The sequence below is a fragment of the Ambystoma mexicanum genome, chromosome 5p (assembly GCF_040938575.1).
Source record: "Ambystoma mexicanum isolate Mex_15411 chromosome 5p, UKY_AmexF1_1, whole genome shotgun sequence".
In the NCBI taxonomy this organism is placed as follows: domain Eukaryota; kingdom Metazoa; phylum Chordata; class Amphibia; order Caudata; family Ambystomatidae; genus Ambystoma; species Ambystoma mexicanum.
In genome coordinates this window covers 1,359,178,410-1,359,199,230 of record NC_090930.1, presented here as the reverse complement: position 1 = coordinate 1,359,199,230, position 20,821 = coordinate 1,359,178,410, and the positions used below count along the sequence as shown (strand labels likewise).

Here is a 20,821-nt window from a genome sequence, read left to right as displayed (position 1 = left end):
GATAGGAGGAGACATGTAGCACCACAATCAACATGGAATCGATTGAGGGCTTCAGAGAAATGGAGATGGGTGTGCCGTCATCAGCAGATGGAGGTGAGTGTCCCCACAAACCCCATACAACCAAAGCATGACGTAGCACAACAGATGTGAAAGTGAACCAAGCCAATGCATGGGCCATCATACACATATATACAGATCCATGTCCAGATGGTGGCCCAAACCCTGGCACAATAAAATGCATGCTGCGTGCTAAGCCCATTATCAACAGTCACCCAACACACAGGGATCATTCACATGTCACACATTATTCAAACCGCAATACAACGGTATGCCACTTAGTACACATCAGTCCAGAAAGGAGAGTCCACGGCGAATGCCAATATGGCCCCCATTACAAGTACCCTGTGGGTCAAAACCTACAAGAATGCAATGCATGAAACATGAACTACTGAACAGCACCAAATCATGCATCTTGCACGTAACACCATCACTGATGCCCTGCAACCTTTGCTCCCCCACTGGGCACAGATGCAGAAAGTGAAGGCCAGGACCCTGCCCCAAAGGCCACAACATCCTCAAAGGGATCCAGGGCCAGACAAGAAGGCACTGGACCTTCTACCTCCAGGGCAATACCAACACCCAGAGTGCAACACAGGCAAGCAGTACAGCCCAGGCCAGCAGAGAATGAGACACCAGCCAACGACACTGCCACCTCGGAGTCGGCAACTCTTGCAGAGGCAGAGGGTGATGGAATGCAGTCTGCTGCAACCAGTTCCATAGGGGAGGTAGCAGCCACTGCCCCCCTCAGCGACATGGAGGTCCACGCCGAGGAATTCCTAGACATGGACAACAACATCCATCTGGTGTTTCCTCATACCCCGAGCTCCCAGCCCACCCCCCAGCACTCCACACAGAGCACACCAGTATGCCCCATGCAGGAGCATGCCGTTGTACTGGGGAGTCCGCATCTGTCGAAAACATCAGAGGGCAGTCCAGCAATGGGCCACCCTGCTACTGCACCGTCCACCTCCACAGCCCCCACTAACATGGAGGCCCGCCTGACAAGGGTCGAGGCCCGCCGGGACAGTATGATTGAACTGGTCCGGCAGTATGTGGCGGAGGGGGAACTGACCCGCCGTGAGATACGGGAGGCAAATGTGGCTTCCATAATGGCCATGAACTCCAACACCATTGTCATCTGAGACAGTTTAGCTGCAGTTAAACAGGTCCTTGGCAGGATTGTAGACCTTATGCAGCAGCAACAACCTGCGCCGGCGGTCACATAGCCATCCACCTCCACCCCATCAACCTCACCTGCCAGCTCGACACCCGCAAGCCCTGTGCGCATGACCAGGCGCAGCACACGCCACACGGACATGCTGCCCCCAGACACGAAGAGGGGCTGGAACTAGCAGGTCCACCCTGCATATGCTAATTGCCACCTTGGGATATTCATGATTAGCACATCGTGTGTGGGATGACAATTGGTGAGGGGGACGTGGTGTTAGTGGTGTTTGGGGGTTTTTGGAGGTGTTTGGGGGGGTTGGGGTGTTTGGGGTGTTGGTGGGGTATGGGGTGTTGGGGGGGTATGGAGTGTTGGGGGGTTTTTGGGGTGGGGAGGGGGGAGGGCATGTGTGAGGTGGAGGGATGAAGCACAATAATGTTACATTTCCAATACACCCGTTGTGTTCAAAATCATATCATCACTGAACATTGTTCATTTCATGTGTGTTTATTTAATTCATGGCAGCGCACAGTGCCCAACTCCCCACACACCCTCTGTCCATGTCCACACAATCCCAGTGCCCAGTGTAGTACTAACACAGAACCATCAGCATCCCTGTGGTTCAGAAGAAATCGTCAATCAGTGATTGGCTCACAGCACAGCCATCTTGTGCATCGCGAACTGCCAGGGGTGCTGCTTCTCCTCCATCCTCATCATACTCACCCGGTGCATGCAGGTCAATGTCAGGTGGCAGTGATATGTTTCTCCGGATGCACATGTTGTGCAGCATGACACAGACCTTGGTGATCTTTCCCACCTTCTCAGCCCCGTAAAGGAGTGCTCCACCAGACCTGACCTACTGAGGCAGCGGAACCGTGCCTTCAACAGGCCAAAGTTATGCTCAATTACAACACGGGTGCGGGTATGAACATACCTCATTGTACTCCTCTTCGTGCCTGTTCTCCGGGTTCTGTACAGGGGTAAGTAGCCACGGCTTCAAGGGATAGCCACCATCACTGCATGGGAGCACAATGAGGTATGTGTAAGTCAATTTCTGACCTGACACCATTTGAAATCACTGCCATGGCTGCAGCTATTTGGTGTTGACATGCACATGTCCCTGGATTTATGCACACAGATTCATGTGATGCAATGTGTACTGTTCTATGGTCTGCTGGTGTGGATTGCATTGTCCAGATGATGCAGGGTGTTGCCTTGCATGCTGATGCAGATGTACTGTGATGCGGAACAATGTCTTGCCACCCATATTGGCGATGTATGGTACTCTGTATGTATTCCCACTAGCAGCATTGCCACAGCTGTAATCATATTTTATCATCCATCGCTTGACATTCCCATGGTGGCCTGCTTGTGCGTCTGGCATATTGCCATTGCTGTGCAGTATTGGTCTTATGTATGGCATTGATGTGTCATGCTCAGGTTGGGATATTCAGGGCAACGGTGTTTAGCTGTGTGTGCATTGTCCACTCACCGCCCAATCTCACCCAGGTGGAATATTTATCCCCCCCCAATATCACCCAGGTGGAGTATGCACCCCCCCCAATCTCACCTCCCCACTGCACTGCCATGGGTCAGTCAGGCAACTTACTGAGCAGCCAGGCACATCGTCCAGCATGTCGCTCCATGTAGAGGGGTAGCAATGAGTTACGCAGCACCAGGGCATCATGTGTGGATCTGGGATATCGGGCACAACAATGTGTGATCATCTTGCTGGAGTCACATACCATCTGCACATTGATGGAGTGGTATCGCTTACGATTGCGGTACGCCACCTCATTGGCATGGGGGACCACCAATTCTACATGGGTGCAGTCGAGGGCACCGATGCAATTCGGCATGCCTGCCAGTGCATGGAAGCCTACGTCAGCGAGCTCCTGGCCAGTCCGTGGTAGGGATATGTGGATGCTTGCATGCTTCAGGAGGGCATCCAGCACTTGGGTCAGCATGCGTGTAAAGAGTGGTGGTGATATGCCATGCAGCTGACCCACTGTGTGCTAGTAGGTGACTGTGGTGAGGAAGTGGAGCACAGACACTACCTTCAGTAGAGGGGGGATGGCAGTGCAGATTTCCATCAGGCTGACAATGTCATCGTGTATCATGTCCACTATGGTGGTGATGGTGTCCCGGTCCAAACGGTACAGAGTGTGGATCTGCTCAGGGGTTAGGTTGAATGGACTGGCTCTGATGCGAGGGATTGGTGGCTGCCTACGTGGTACCACTGGCTGCACTGGTGGGACTTGCTGGGTCTGTCTCACCCTCCTTCACCTCCTGCGTCTCCTCTGTGCTGCCTGTTGTTGTTGTAGTTGTTGTTGCTCCTGGTGTAGCAGTGCAGGCATGTCCTCTAGCCCCAGGATTGCTACAGCAAGTGGCATCATGTTGGTGTTGGAAGGGGTGTGGTGTTTGGGTGGGCTCCTTTTGTGCTGGGCCTGGCTCCATTGGCTCCACCTGTGGTGATTGAGTGCACCTGTGGCAGTTTGGTACACAGCAGGTTGCTATATACGGGTGATCCACGATGCATGTAGTAGCACCATTGTCCAGACCCTATTTAACGCCTTCGGGATGCCGGTAGGTGCATGCCCGCCTTACTTGTGATGTCCTCCTGTTAGCGGCATCCGGGTATTGCCACCGCCAAGGGCGCATGGACGTGCGCATGCCGGTAAGTAGGGGCATGGTACAGGCGGTGGTGGTAATGCCGGGTTTTGAGGCTCGTAATGGCCTGGACCGGTACTCGATGCCGGTATTACCATTCCGCCTTCATTACCTCCATGCTCGTAATGAGGGCCATAGTGTTGTTTTTTAAGGTTTGGTTCCAGAGCGCATTTGTCTCTGCAGATCCACTTTTGAGCCGTCTCCCACACTGGCCTCGGCAGGTTTTCTTCCTGCCGGAGTTGGTTGTCCTCTTGGTACTGGAGTTCGTTTTCCTCTTCCTTTGCCCCTGCCGCATCCCCTGTCTCGTTTTTGATTTTTTTCAATCTTGGCAAAGGAGGCACATCTCTTCTAAAAAATTCAATTTAATCATCGGCTCATCATTCTCTGAAGCCGAGATATTGGATTCAGAAGAGACAATGCCCATTTCCACTGGTACAGTTGGCACTGATCGGGTATCCAAAGTTTTACGTAGGGAATCGAAATGTTTAGCAAACGTGAAAACCCTTCCTAATTCATAATCGATTCTGTCCCTCATGAACTTTCTATGTTTACGTTGTTTAATGTCCTCCTCATATGGAATCAAGCCTTCTTCAATTCTAGCCTGCAATTTTTTGCCCTCTCCTGTGCTTGGTATGGCAATTAATTCAGTCTCTTTTGTTTCCAGCTGTTCGAGTGCAGCAGTACGATCTTGTTTGGCATATTTGACCAAAATCGCCAAAAACTGTTCTGAGCAATGTTTATTCGCTCCACCCCACTCCTCAAGCATCTGAAGGTCCTGGTCTTCAAACAATGGTGTTGTCATTACACAGAGACCGCGAGGTACACAGCCAACATCCAAATAGTTTTGTAAAGAATGTTCTTCCCACCACTTAGAGATTTCCTTTTTACCTAATTTTTTCAATATCTTTAAGGAGCAGAAGCTCCTTGCTCACATTGATGTCTCTTTTTTTACTGCCCCCAACAGGGGTAGCTGAGGGTGCATCCTGCTGTTCATGAAATAAGTCCTTGGCCTGCAGTAAGCAGGCTGCCACCCAGGCGTCCTGCATGTTGACAAATGTCACTTAACACTACGCATGACAAGTGAAGAAGTGGAGAGAGCTCGCCCATATGTGAACTACCTCCTCCAAAATAGAGGTGGAGTGGTCAGGCAAAAAGAAACTGGTGTGGAGATCATATATATATATGTGTGGTCAATTTTGCAAAGGTCCATTTGGACCCTTGACTTTCGGTCAATTAGGTCATTTGAGCAATTGTGTTCGAACAATTTGGGTAATACCATTTTCTACTAGTGAAATGTTTTCTAAATGATTGTGTAATAAATTAAAAAGTGTTTTACCAGGAAACCCTGAGTATAAGTGTCTACTTGAACCACTGTGATTGAAGGTCCTCTGTGTAAATACTTGTACTGCTCACATTCGCTCTTGAGATAAGCCTGGCTGCTCAGCTCGCTACCAAAAACGGTGTTGTATAGACCTATACCAAAGGTTGGTTTTGCTTACACCTGTAGGCCTAATTGTGTGTAGTGGTCCCAGAGGGTACTGCATGCAGTTTTGCCTAACACACATGTTCCCTCCCTGTTGCCATGTTGGCACTTTGAAACACAATTAACTTGATGTATAAGCTCCTTACAAATGCACAACAAATAGATAAATAAATCCCTTTTATTTTTCAGAAGGTGTTTGTGCCTCCTTTTTTCATGAGTTGGTGAAACAGGCAAAGGGGACAGAGATGGCCATTCATTTTCATTCAGAACATCCAAAGCAATTCCAAACTTGTTCCACTGTAACCAAGCTATTCTAGATCTTGAACCTCCTTTAAGACATAGGCCAGGGTAGGGGCCAAGTACAGAGGATAAGGTCAATGAAGGGGTCAAGTATGGATAATAAAGTACTCCTGCTCACTCCCTCTGAATCTTACTACACTCAGCCTTAATGCCTATGCAGTGGGAGAAGTCTACTCTACCTTTCCAAGAACTGGCAGGAGGATGTGGGTCCTTGAAATAGGCTACAGGGGTTACTCAATAATTTATTTTCTTTACCCCAGACTAGGATGTTATTCTTACCCCATGGTCTAAGATCCCTATATAGTTACAGATCATTTGTTGGGTGTGCATGAACTACTGTCCAAAGGTGCTGTCCTTCCTGCTCCTTCCTTGGAATTGTTCTTAGGGGTATACTCCAACCTGTTGTTGGTCACAAAGAATTTGGGAGAATGTCCACCTATCATAGACCCGAAGGGTGTGATTAGCTTCCCTTTGAGATGGGCCTCTCCAGAACTCTTGAATGGGGTAGAGGAGTTTCTTGGTTCTTTGATTAGGAAGGATGCATTCTTCCATATGCCCCTCGATCCTCACAACCAGGGATTCCTTTGCCGTCCCACACCAGAGGGCCACTTCCAGTTCCAGGCATTTTCCTACGACCTTGAGTAATTCACAATAGCCTTTGCAAAGGTGCTTGCACACTAAGTGCTGCTTCATCATGTAGAGGGAATTCAAGTTCGTCCTTACTTAGATGCCTGGTTAGTCAATGTGTCTTATCTTCCTCAAATGACTCAGGACACATAGAGGGTTTGCGCTTCGTTGAGCTCATGCGTGGTTAATGCATTTTCAAAACTCTAATTTCGTTCATCACTTGAAATATATAGGAGTTTTCTTCCATACAACAAGTTCTTCTATCCTCCTATTTGTGCCTTATAACTCCAAGACGATTTCCAGTCTCTTCTATAAAAGAGATCCAACTCAGCACAGCATTGGCACCAAGTCCAATGTGATAGGGCTTTCTGCATCTTTGATCACCCCTAGGCAAATCTGAACCTCCGCTAGTCAGGCATGTCCTCTCCAAGAGGGACTCACACTCCTTGGCCTGTGTCTTTCTGACCCCAGTTATTCCTCAGATCCAATGGAATCTTTAATGGTGGTTTTCCTAGGATAATATCTACAGGATAAAGGATCTGGTGCTTCCTGCTCACCTGGTTCTGAGAGCAAGTACTAGCTTGAAAGGATTGGTGACAAGACTGGGATCAGGTGATACAGATACCGGAGAATAAAGAAGTCTCAAACGTCTCCTTCAAATCAATAAATGAGGTAGACAAATGTACCTTTCTTAAGTCATGTGTCCTACCTCCTGCCCTGGTGAGAGTATGCCGGTTAAGATCATCTTGGACATTCCTGTGCTCTTTGCTACTTTCTTGGCAGGTTTCGGCAATGCCTCGTTCGACCACGGTTTTGTCCCTGATGCTATCAAGCAAGTCATTGTCACTCCCTTGCTTAAAAAGCCTGTTCTGAACCCAAAATACCCCAATAGCCTGCGCCCTATCATGAACACTCTGCTCCTGTTGAAAAGCATAGACAAGGTAGTAACTTCCCAGCTTCAGCAACACTTTGAAGTTTCTGATATCTTCCATCCATATATTCTACCCTCTGGCTACACCCATACCGCGGGCCACACGTTGGATGCTCTCATCTCCACTGACATCCCACTCTCTATCCCTCTCACTATCTCTGTCTCTTAGACTGACCACTGTCTTCTATCAACTCACTTGAAGCTTTCCGCTCCTCTGACAGCAACTGACCCATCACAGCCACTCAGCTTTAAGATCACCAGACCCATGAAAAAAAAGTCACATTGGCTGCCTTCGCCTCCACCTACTCTCCCCCTTCCATTCCTGCGGATGACTCCCACCCTGACACAGCCCTCACTGCCCTTAATCTCTCTATCTCCAACACTCTTGATATTCTTGCCCCTGTCATGAGCGCCCAACTGAAGCCACCCAAAAAGTGCAACTCTTGGTACGACTCCGACCTGGCTGCTCTGAAATGCAAGTGCCGGGCAGCTGAGCAGAAATGGAATTCGTCTGGTGGATCATTTGACAAACTGGCCTGCTGCCACCTTCCAAGGCAATATCGACTGCATCTGCTCCAAGAAAAGAGTCTTTATTCAACCCTGCATCTCCGCTGCATCAAACAACACAGCCACACTTTTCAAAGTCTGCAAAGAACTGGCCAATCCTGCAGCAGCCTCCTCCTCTGTCACTCCCACCCAGGACCTCTGCTCGGCCCTGGCTGCACACTTCACCACAAAAACCCAAGACATCCTCTCCTCCCTTCACACCACACCACAGCACACATCAGCACCTGAGCCTCCTGTTGTATCTCAGGTGTAATGGGGAGTGCGCGCGCGGTTCCTGGATAGTGGAATGTTGGTGTGTGAGGCTGGGTGACGTGCGTGTGCTCTGTCGGTTGACAGAGCTGATCTGATGCCTGCCGGGTGGGGTGCTGCCAGTGTCTCTTCAACGATACCAACTTACATTAAGAGACAATGAACTTACCAAAAGTACCACGTTGTGTCCTTACCTGCCTGCCGTCTTACCTTATTACTCTGGCGACGAGGATTTGTGCTGCTGCGGAGGGGGCAGCGGAGCGCGGAAGAGGACACTGCCCTCCAGCATAACCATCCCACCCGGCAGGGTGCTGGGCCCAGTGTTTCTTCTGTTTAGGAGTATTTCCCGCCCGGCTGTCTGCAGCGGGGGCCACCGGAGTTGTGGAGCCCTTTGGGCCAGTGCCGAGGGTCCAGTGCAGACGGTCCAACCTTTGGGCTGAGGAGCGCCCTGTAGTCTGTCGCGGGGGCCACCAGAGTCGCGGAGCCCCTGGGTCCAGTGCTGAGGGTTCAGCACCCTGTAGCTGTAGTGGGGGCCACCGGAGTTGCGAAGCCTCTGGGTCCAGTGCTGAGGGTCCAATCCCTTGGTCCAGTCCTGGGGTCCAGTTTTCGGGTCGAGGAGTGTGGTTCGGAACAGTGGCATCGGGAGCTCCTCGGGTCCAGTCCTTGAACATCCTGCGTTGGGACTGACGAGTGCACCTTCGGCAACAGTGTTTCGATATGGCCACGGCATCTGCAGAGGAACATCACCTGCGCTGTGCCTGCTGTGGGTCTGGTTCTGGGGGCTGTTCACTGGGCCTGGATCCTGACGGTCTTGGTGAGAATGGCCAAGGCACATGCGTGCCGGTGGTGCGCAATGCACGCGCTGCTGTGGAACGCAGGTTTGGTGCGTTCGTAGTGTGCAGCGATCTGACTATCGAGTCTGTGGGAGGTACAGATAGCCCGCGGTCTAGCATGGAATCCTTGGGCACCGTTGGCTTTGTTCAGGGGGAGGCTGTTGACGTGTGCATGACAGGTGGCGGAGTGACTTCCATGAAGAGGAAGCACAGAGATGGACAATCTTCGGTATTTCGGGCGAAGGAGTGTTTACATTAGTGTTCTGTATGCGAACAGGAAGGGTGCTTGCACAAGTCCTTTTGTTTCGCGTGCCGCGATCGTCTACGAGCCCTCAAGAAATTTGATGAAGAGATATACGATTTTTACATGATTTAAATGACCTTGCAATAACTGAGGTTTAACCTTATGGTGTCGTCGCAGGCCAGCGTGTAAGTGCATTTTATTTCATGCTGTGGCCTATTTTCTAGTTGTATTTTGTTGGGCCGTGATGGTGTGAGTGCTGTATGACTGTTTGTGTTGTGGCCCATTTGTCATTGGTATTTGTTTTTTTTTCTTACATAGATGCAATGTTATTTGCTACTTATGTAATGTTTTTCCTTTCGGGTGCAGTGGGGGTTCCGTTGTCGTCCTAAGTTTGTCTTTATTCTTGGGAAATGGTCGGACTCGAGGGAGGTGGACTCAGGAGGGATGTTTCCTATAATAAGGATATTTGAAAAAAATGTTTTTGCATGTTTTATGGTTTTTCCATGCCTTTGGGACATTTGGGCTGGACTTGAGGGTAATTTGCCCTCAGACTCCTGGGTAGCGTGTCCATGGGTTCTATATGCTTCCCTATCGTCCATGTTATGAATGCACCTTGAAGTGAGTTTATGATCATGCTATTTATGCGAATTGATGGGCCTGCATGTGCAGTTGTGGAGACGTGCGTGGCGATTTGGGTGCCTGCATGTTGAGGTGGTTACGTGTAGTTACGAGTCCCGGGAGGGCTTGGACTATGTTGGTGCGGTTATGGGTGCCTCGGTTTATTGTTCTGGGTTAGTAGTTCTGAATGCCGGGTGGGTTCGGAACTAGGTGCGCAGACTAGGTAATAGTTCTGAATGCCGGGTGGGTTCGGAACTAGGTGCGCGGCCTAGGATGGTGCGGGTAGTAATGCCCGCATTTTGTTGTTAGAATCATATGGGTTTTAGTGGTGTTCCCTGTGATGTTTGCTCATTTAGTCCTAGTGTGAGAAGCGCTAGTACCTATTGTTGGTAATACGGCTGTGTTGTTTTGCTCCTGCCATAAATGACCGGGTGGATCTATTGCAGCATTTGGATACCCCTAGTGAGTTTTGTTTTAGTGGCTATTACGGTACCTGCCTGTTCTCTCACTTTTGTATGGTGATGTGTTTAAGTTGACGGGCATTTGTCATTGGCGGCAGTGCGTGTTCATTGGGGTTCCTGGTTAGTAAAAGGTGGTTTGGTGTTAGAGGAGTGTGTGCTGAATGTGTGGTGTTTCCTAGGGTATAGGGTGTTGGCTAGATGGTGTTTTTCAGCCAGTAAGGGGTGTCTAGTGTTTCTTTGGTTCCTGTCTGGTGTTTTCTAATGACATTTTTGGTGGACCGGTGCCTGTGTGTTGTGCTGGTTGAGTGTCATGGATGGCCGGGAGTGTCCTTTGGCCGGTTGGTTAGTGCTCTGGTTTGGCAGGCTGGAGGCCCTGGGGGGCAGCCCGGGTGGAAGGTGTTAAGTGTGCACGGATGGTTTTCGGGCTTGTTAGTTTTGCTATTCAGGTGTGTCAGGTGTGGCAGGCCTGAGCTCCGAGGGGCAGCTCAGGGTTGGCAGTAGTGCATAGTTTTTGTTTTGTCCTCGAGGGTGATGGTCCCGTTGGGGGTTTGAGAAGTAGGATTCAGGAGATGTTCTGTGGGTTTTCTAGTTTTGCTGGTTCTGTATATATTGTGGTTGTTGGTTTTTGTTATCCTACTTGGTTGGTTGCAGTGGGCAGATGTTGTACTACCTGGCTACGTTGATTATTGTGAGTGTTGGGGTGGCTTGAGTTTTCTCTCTTTACAGGTTGGGGGCATGGCATGGTGGCCACATGTTGTGCATCTTGAATGGTGCCCCGTTGGGTTGATGAATCTGTCGGGGGGAGAAGTGTTGTATCTCAGGTGTAATGGGGAGTTCGCACACGGTTCCTGGATAGTGGAATGTTGGTGTGTGAGGCTGGGTGAAGTGCGTGTGCTCTGTCTGTTGACAGTTAGAGCTGAACTGATGCCTGCCGGGTGGGGTGCTGCCAGTGTCTCTTCAACGATACCAACTTACATTAAGAGAGAATAAACTTACCAAAAGTACCACGTTGTGTCCTTACCTGCCTGCCGTCTTACCTTTTTACACCTCCCTTGGCCCCACCTCCACCTCCACTTTCCTCTCTTTCTCCCGTCACACCTGATGAGGTCACGAGACAAGTCAGGTTTATGAAGGCCTCATCCAAGAAAGTTGCCCCTTGCCCCTACAAAACTATCAAGGACAACATTCGCTCCCTTGCACCAGCCTTGGCCAACCTTTGCAACCTCTCCTTTTGCACTGGAGTTTTCCCAACTGCTCTCAAACACTCCCTTGTGCAACCTCTTCTCAAGAAACCCTCTGCGAACCCTTCCATTTCGTCAATCTACCGCCCGATCTCTATCACTCCTTTCCTGGGCAACCTCCTGGAGAATCTGGCCATCTTTCAGCTAAACCTCCACACGGAATCAATCAGTTGTTTCCACGACCATCAGTCTGGCTTTAGAGCATCTAGAGGTACGGAAACTGCTCTTCTGAACACCCGTGAAGATCTGCTCTCAAATATTGACACTAACACTCCCTCTGTCCTCATTCTCCTTGATCTCTCCTCTCCCTTTGACATGGTTAACTACAACATCCTGATCTCACAGCTTCCTGACACCCTGGGAATCACAGGTCAGGCTCTGGCTTGGTTAACCGCTTTTCCCTCCGACTGCACTTCCCAGTTCGAACTTGGTTCCTTTCTCTCGACTATCACCCTCTCAACCTGCAGCGTTCCCCAGGGTTCTAACCTATCCCCCTGGCTCTTCAACGTATATATGGCTGCCCTGGCACATGCAATCGCCACTTTCACTTCTAATTTCCAGTGTTATGCGTATGACACACAACTATCCTTCAAGCTACCCTCCGCCGCCTCCTCCTCCTCACTCATACCTGACTGTCTGTCTGCTATTCAGTCATGGTGTGATGCAAACGACCTTTGTCTCAATGCCAGTAAAACTGAGGTTCTTCGCATTGGGACTCCTGCTCCCTCTTTCCCTCTCTCACTCTGTGCGGCCTCCCTGCCCTGCGCCTACCACCACCTGTGAGGCCAAAAACCGTGGGGTCATCTTCAACTCCACTCTCTCTTTCTCCTCTCAAATTTCTGACATTTCAAAAAGGTTTAACTATCAACTGCATCTCCTTAGAGGCACTCTACCTTTTCTCACTTTCCCTTGGTGGCTCACTGTCTCCAGAGCCCTAGTTCTCTCCATGCTGGACTACTGCAACAGCCTCTTCCCCAACCTCACTGCTTCCACCCTGCACCCTCTGCTACTCATCCAGAACAGAAACACAAGATTTATCCTTAGCCTCAAGCCTAGGGACCGCATCTCTGTGGTGCTGAATTCCTTTCACTGGCTCCCCGTGGCTGCAATGATCAAATCCAAGACCCTCTGCATTGTCGACAAGGCTTTTTGGGGCCTGGGACCTACTTACCTTCAACGTTGCTTTCCTAAATACTGTCCCTCTCGAGCCCTCTGCTCATCTACATCTAACCTTCTGCAAGTGAGCCGATTCTCCAAGCAGAGATTTGGAGGGAGATCCCTTTCAGCAGCAGGTGTCTCCCTCTGGAACAGCCTCCCTGCCACCCTCTGTCTTGAGCCTGAAATTCTCAAGTTCTGGAAACTCCTCAAGACCTTCCTCTTCTCCTCTTCCTTCTCTCTCCCCTTACCCTGCTAACCTAGCACTCCTTCCACACATTTTATTGACTGGCCGCCTGGTGTACCTCAGAGTCTTACAGGTCCCAGGCACCACTGCCAGTCCTTCTGCACTTGCCACTAGGGCCTACAACCCACTGCACTTGTAATAAAACCTTGAGAGCTTCTCTCTCCACACTTCACCAGTCTCTACTGACAGAGCACGCTTGGTCCCCTACACGTCCCTTCCCCTCCCACACTTGCACGATCTGTATACAGCCCGCCTGATGATCGTATTGTCTGTTCTTCATTGTCTTCACCCCTTAATATGCACTTGAAAAAAACGCAGAATCGCCGGCAGCCCTATTTGCTGTATGTAAACTGTTATTTGTATCATATTCAATTTATCTGCCTGTGCAGACCGGTATTCAAGGGCTCTGAGCGAGTGTTGTTTTTCCCCCCGTGTTCCTTCCCTCCTTGAGCGCTTTGAAACACTTGCCTGCGTATAGGCACTATATAAATAAACATTACTAATACCAACATTACCACCCAAAACAATCAGATTTCCGAGCAAATCACGGTACAGAAACCGCTTTACTAGACTTCCGGACGTGTATGCTAGAAGTACTGAAAGAGAGCAGGTCTGCTCTGCTGATTCTTTTAGATCCATAGGCCGCTTTCAACCTGCTCGACCATAGGCATTTACTGGATACCTTTTCTACCATTGGAGAGTCCTCGGTAGGGGCCAGAAACTGGATCAGCTTTTCAAAGGAACTCTCGGGTATGCTGGGGTGACGCTTTTTCTGAAACTGAGCCAATATATTGGGAGGTCACCCAGGGGGCTCGTTTATCACGCACAGTGTCCAACCTGTATATAAAGCCCCTCTGCGTTTTGCTAACCACCCAGGGTCTTCATTTTTCAAACTAGGCGGATGACACTCAACTACGGATGGAGTTGAGTGGAGACTATGAGGCAGGCTCAGCCAGAATAGTTAACATCTATGCTGTGATAAAAAGCTGGATGTCCAGTAACTGGATGTGATTAAACAGCGCCAAGACGGAGCTGATGAACTTTGGATCTATGAGGGCTAGAGCCAAGTTGGGCCTGTAGTACAACCATATGAATTATGAACGAAACTGTATTAACATCATGGAAAAGGTTAAAACATTGGGCGTGTATGCTGAAGCTTCTTTAGGCTCCAATGCACATGTTGACGGAGTTGCCAGTGGCACACGGTATCATCTTAAGAGGTTACAGTGAACAATGGAGTGATGAAAGGAAGATGGGTCAATGGAGAGGTCAGAGGAAGAGACCAAAGTAGAGAGGAAGACAGGGGCAAGCAAGTTCCCTCTTTGGCGTGAAACAGTTATTATGGTTGGAATTTAAAGAAGTTCAAAATGGAGCTCATATTTTGCAACCTTAGCTATAAAAAGAGGGAAATCACAATTGGAATTTGCAACAGGAAACATATTCTCAATTGCGCCATATAGCTACCTCCCCAACCCATGCTGCCTTGAATTCATTGTTCCCCATCCATATATTAACATTCTGTGATAATGTTTTTACTCAGATCCAAAAAGGCACCAACTGAAACTGCTTGTGCACCAAAGCATATTTACCTTTATTCCACTGCACTTTTGCACTTGAAAACCTTAAATTAGACCAGATCAATAATTGTTTTGTTGTTAACATATGCAGGTGGTTTTTCCCAGCTGTAGACAAGGAGATCCCAAAACATCATTTTAAATTGGACCCCTGCATATCTTCTGCAAGCTTGAAGTATACCACTTGGGTATATCTTTAATGGTAATATGCACTGGGACGAGGAAGGGGATGACTGGGTAATGCCTCAGTTACTTACCAGTAGTCTTCATTAATTCGATAAAACGTTTCTGCAGAGTCTGAGGTAAGATGGTACAAATGTTCACATTGCATGGTAAATTGTTGTGCTTCTTTAGCATCCAAACACTTGTCAAAGGGCTGGGAAGCAGAACATTATTTTATTTACGTTGGATCCAGCCAGTAGAGTGACCTAAAAGTCCATAGTTGGTAAGTGCATGGCTTCTGCTTAGCTGTTCACCTTAGTAGGTGTGTAGATCTGCATGAACCCATCGGGTCCTACAACCACTGGCTCTCCAGTTGTTTTTGACTATAACCCCCATCATCCCTAGCCATCATAGTCTGTGGTGAGGCATCATTGGATTCGTAGTCCAACACATCTGGAGAGCCGCAGGTTGCAGACCCCAGCATAGACCCTTAATGCCAACATGTGACTAGAAGCTGAGGCATACTTGCTAAAAGGAACTCGTGGCCAGTACTTTCAGGCTACAAGATCTAATCTTTAAAGGTTGACAAAACATTTGGGGAGTTGGAGAGGGAGGAGGATGAACGTTGGAAGAAAAAGATCAAAAGCTGTTGCTAGAGAGCATATTAGGTCTGTGTATTTGTAAACAATAGTAATGCCTTGATAAAAGAAAATATGTGATGTAAACAACGTGGACAGTGTGTTCAACTTTCCCGAACAACAAGCTGATTAATGCTCATCATCACCGTTCTTCGCCCAGTTCCTAGCAAATAATAAAAGGAATGTGACATCTTATACAAACAATTTATCCCTAAAACAGAAATGTCACTCCAGTAAAAATGCATTTTTCAAAGCTTGAATGATGCTTGGGTGTGATATTTTCTTGAACTCCGTCTGATTGATCCTACGATTAAAATGAGAAATTCCATTAATAATAGAGAATATCTTTGTATCAGCATGTTTTATGAAAAGAAGTGAATCTGCTTCATTCTAACGTGTATTTAATTCAATTCATTGTAAATTTGCAGCAACAATATTTGGGGGACCTACATCTAAAAGACTTCTTCAGCAGGGCATGGTGTAGAAAAAACTGCAGCAAATATCTGCCACACGGATGAAGAGTTATCACGCGCTGGTAAGTCGTTACATTATTAATGTAGCTTCTGAAAGTACAATTGGAAAAGAGCATTTTATCAGGAGGAAAGAAGTGAGTACCTTGAAGCCTAAACAATTGCAACAAATAGATCCATACTTTGAGTATTTTCGGTTTGCTGAGGCCTGCAGCAGGAAATCAGCAACATATTGCTGTATGTTGGCCTGCACCTAAGGCCCAGAGAACTGTTCTTAGCTGTTCAAGAAATCTGCAGAATTACTGTGAAGGGCCCAGAGGATAGATCAGAAGCAACGCACAGACAGTGGAGTAACTTTGCTGAAAATGTTGGGGGGGACATGGCATCTGAAGAAAAGGTGCCCCATCCAAATGAATGGGGACAAAATGGTGTGCCATGAAAGTTGAGGGGGACAAACACCTCTGTCCCCCCTTAAAATTACGCCCATGCGCACAGAGCAACACAGGTTTGAATCCCGGTCTTGCGTTTAGAAACTAGACTCTGGTATTCAGCGCTTTATAAAAGATTAATTAAATTATCTGTCTGCAGCACTGTTGACCTTTTTTGTCTGCAGTGCTCGTCAAATGAGATGAGTCAATCAAACAGCACTGGATAATGCCCTAAATTAACTTCCCCCAGCCATTCACATCTCCAATGAAGGTTCTACTGGCACCAGCTTCTACCAGTCTCTCCGAAGACCTTGGAAGAAAATGTGCAAATGTCAAGTTTTTTTCCCGTTTTCCCTTTTTGTCTCTAAAACAGGCACGGCTGCTGCCAAAGTTGCATTTTTTCCGCCACACGTCAATGAGGAATTACCGGGTAATTCCAACATTGCCGGACCAGGCAATTCCTGCATTGCCGGGTGCCGGTGCCTGTCAGTCCCCATTCTCATTTGAGCCCCATAGGGCTCAATGGGAATGTGGACGTCAGATACACCGGCACCGTTAAAGACGGTGCCGGTGCATCCGACAATCTGCGCTCATGGGTGCCGCTCTGCCCGCCAGGCCAGACCTGGCGGGCTGACAGGTACCCACGAGCACAGCTCGTAGTATGGCGGTCCAACTAAGGTACCGGCATGCTTACCGGTACCGTAGTTCCCAGACCGCCATGCTTATAATGAGGTCCACTGTCTCTTAACTCGTGGAGAACACTTGTCGATTCCTTTTCTCATTTTAAACAACCCAGAGAAGAGTAATATTGATAGATGCAGGCTGTTATGGATAGGTTTTTCTTTTGTCTGAAAGCCCAAACACAACATTTGCGTGACAATCTTTGTTATACGCAGACACAATAGGGAACCCAGTCAACAAAGGAAAATCAGGTCATTCAATGTCTAACAAAGTCAAATATATTCAAATATATTCTATGCATTTGTGTATTGATCGAATCTCTATAAAAGGAAAAAAATTAACATACCATCATACTTCTCGAAAAGTGGAAAATAATTTGTATTAGCCAGAATAACAATGAGATTATACACGCGGACTCTGTTTCATTACATCAGCACCCATATTATTCACTTCAAATAAAACATTAGGAAAACATGTCTATAACAAATATCCTCATTCACAGTTACTTCTTATTTGGGCCCAAGAACTTCAGTTGAATGGCAAGATGTGTTTGTGTATGTGAAGTGCGAAAATCCATGCCTCTCACTTCCCTCATATTTTGCAAGACATGGAAAGTGTGATAATGTAATCAGCCCTCTGGACCCCAGTGGTAAGGCCTTGCCCCCAGTACCTTCAGTAAGACACACGGACACATGACTCTTCTCATCGGGCTCCCGGGGTACACTGGCGTTTCACGTGACCGCCCCCTTTATTTATACAAACGTGCAACGGCAGAACGTGGTAGGCCCAACATGAACAATAGTGGAGGACTCGGTCCTTTCAGATCTGGTCGCCCATTATGTCTCTGAAGCGCACTGGGCATTTCCGGCTTTCTCTGCAGGGGTATCTGTCGCTAGCTGATGCCTCCCTGGCCTCTTCTTCTGCCTCACCTGGGGTGGGCTTGGCCTCTCCTGCACTCTCTTCAGGATTTTGCTCCCTGCTGGCAGTCCGGGACGGAGAAACTTCCACCCGTCGATCTCTCCACTTCTCTCACCCTCCCACCTTCTAAAAAAACTGGAGTTCCTAGTCACAGTTCCTCTTTGGTCAGCAGCAGTCACCATTGAGCCCTTAACCTGGAAAACTACCTAGGGAGATGGCTCGTAAGTGAGGGACAGCTTCCCTTCAGGATGACAGTTTCGTACCATGGCAGTGCCACCGACCTCTATGTCCGGTGGTTTAAGATGTTGGATTCTTTCACCCTCATTGTGAGCTCTTCGGTCCTCCGACATCTTGTTGTCATCAACAATGCCCGGCGGCCGACCTTCCGCCTCTGGGAGAAGAGCTCTTGGACATCTCCTGAAGAGTGCTTCAGCCGGCGGCACCCACGTAGTTTGGTGAGGGGTGGTTCTGTACTGTCTTAGAAACTGGTAAAGAGTTCTCCTCAGCTCGTTCCTCTGGCCTTGGGCTATGTGTAACACTTTAGTTAGTGTTCTCATGAAGCGTTCAGCCTCTCCATTGGCCCGAGGCCATCCTGGTGTTACTTACCCTCCTGTGCGTAATGCCACAATCTGCCATTAACTCTGCAAAGTTTCCCTGATGAATTGGCAGTGCATTCTCCGAGCAGATGATTCTAGGCAAGCCGTGTGTAGCAAATACCTTCTCCATTGCCTGTATGATCTGCTTACATGAGGTGGACTCCACCAGCTCGACCTCTGGCTACCTGGACCACTGGTCTATCATTACGAGGAAATACATCCCTCTTCCTATTGACCTGAAGTCAACGTGGACAACGTCCCATGGTTCTTCACTCCTGACCATGGATTCAATTCTTGGCTCTTTGGTGACTGGGGCAGTTGCTTGGCACCAGACACACTTGCCCACATGGTCATCTACTTTTGCTTCCAAGCCCGGGAACCAGACCTTAGGTCGCAGTCTCGCTTTGGTCTTTGCTGTCCTTTGGTGACTGCAGTGTGCCAACTCCAGCACCCTTTCTATCAGTGCATGCAGAATCACTATCTGGCAGCGCTGTAGTAGCAACATGTCGCCCGTCACTGACAGCTCATGCCGGAGTCGCCACAGTTGTTCCAGATCTTGTTGCATCTCTCGGTTTCTGTGAGCGGTATTGGATAGTACAGTTTTCCACTCACCACTGACCATGGCCTCCTGGTTTACTTGAAAACACTAATCCTCTTTCGAGTCCTCTGCCACTTCTTCCAGGGTAAGAGCCACAGGCTTTGCTGCTTCCGCCGCCAGACGAACCTGCTCCTCAATGTCCACAGATGTTGATGCCTCTTGTGCCCCGCCATAGCTGGGGTGCCACGATAAGTAGTCTGAGGGATGTGGGCTCCGATCTGTAGGTCAGTACAACTCCATACTCAATGAGGGCCAGCATCCACCGTTCAATCCTGGGGGGTGGTTTTGACAATGACCCCGCCATGATAGGGAGTAGCGGTTTGTGATCAGTTATCACTGTGACAGACTTTCCTAGTATGTATATGTGAAAATGCTAGCATCCCCATAATACTGCCAGCGCCTCCCTCTCTATCTGTGAGTATCGTTGTTCTGTGCTGGTGAGTGCTTTGCTGGAATATGCAATCAGCTTCATCTGTCCTTGGGCATCTGGCTGTGAGAGTACTGCTCCTTGTCCGACCAAACTGGCGTCAATGGTAATTGCTGATTCTTTCTTGGGGTCAGAGAAAGCCATTGATTCCTCCCCTGTGAGTGCCTTTTGATGGTGTTAAAGGCACTTTGTTCATTTTCAGACCACATCCAGGTCGTATCTTTCCTACTCAGCATAGAGAGGGGTTCCGAGAGGGTCACCAGATTGGGTATGAACCTACCGCAGTAGGTCACCATTCCTAAAAAGCTTCTCACCTCCGACACATTTTCTGGTGGTTTCGTCTCCTGGATGTCTCTGACTTTTTTGCAGGTCTGGGGAAATTGGGAATTCACACTTTTCACGGTGCAGAGTAAGTCCTATGTTCTGAATTCTTTCTAGTGCTTTCTCAAGGTTCAGTCTCTGACATGGCATAAACCAAGATGTTGTCGCTCAGGTTTATTACTCTTTCAAGGCCAGCCAAACCCCCTCGGATGACGTTTTGAAAAACTTCAGCCGCAGATGAGACTCCGAAGCTGAGGCGTTTGTGCTGGTACAACCCATGGTGAGTCATGAAGGTCGTGATGTAGCGCAAATCCGGGTGAAGCTCCAGTTGGTGGCACCCAGACCGCAGGTCTAGTTTGGAAAATACTCTCGCCCCTTGCAATTCTCCCACCACATCATCCAGGATAGATGTGATATGTCTCTCGTACTTGATTGCTGGGTTAGGCAGCCTCATATCTACACAGATTTGGATGGATCCGGGTTGCTTTGGTATGACAGCCACGACAATAGGGGACACCCATGGGGTGAGGCCCTCCACTCTTTCTATGATGTCCATGTTTACTAGGTTGTGTAGCTCCTTTTCCACCTGTTGTCTCAGGTGAAACGGTATTCGCCGCTGCTTCATTGCTGTTGGGCGCACAGTCTCATCAATGTGCAGTTTAATGGGTTTGCCCTTGAGTTTCCCAACACCTTTGAATACTGTAGCAAACCACTCCAGAGTCTCATTGATGTCTTTGGCGTATACTGTGAGGGCAAAGTGAAAAATGCACAGGACATCTGCTGCTGTTAAGCTCAGCAGGGAGTGTGTGCTCATGTCCGTGACAAAGAATTTCGCTCTGATTTCCTTACCCTCATGGGCAACCTTGGTCACAAATGCACCTCTGAGGGGCAGTGGTTGAGCCCCCCCAAACGAGAATATTTTGGCATGTGCATTTGCTAGTGTTGGGGGTCCTGGTAGTGCCTCATTGTGGCGGGTCACCAGCGCGCACACAGATGCGCCGGTGTCCACAAGCACAGGTGTCATTGTTTCACTTACGGCCACTTTTCATATAGGCTGTCTCCTCTTTTTGAGAGAGTCAATACTCGAGATAAAGAAAATCTCTTCCTCCCATTCCTCTTCTTCTGCCAGATCCAGATTTGGCATCTCTTGTTCCACA

At 48.6% G+C, this 20,821-nt stretch overlaps 1 protein-coding gene across 4 annotated transcripts in view; it reads left to right on the top strand.

Annotated features, from left to right (window-relative positions):
• The window catches only part of CTNND2 (catenin delta 2), a 3,553,726-nt gene that overhangs the window by 155,193 nt on the left and 3,377,712 nt on the right, over positions 1-20,821 (top strand). For all 4 annotated transcript variants that reach the window (XM_069613767.1, XM_069613768.1, XM_069613765.1 and 1 more), the window contains one exon: positions 15,654-15,760. The gene's annotated coding sequence lies outside the window, so the exon portion shown is untranslated. The remainder of the gene's footprint in view (positions 1-15,653; positions 15,761-20,821) is intronic.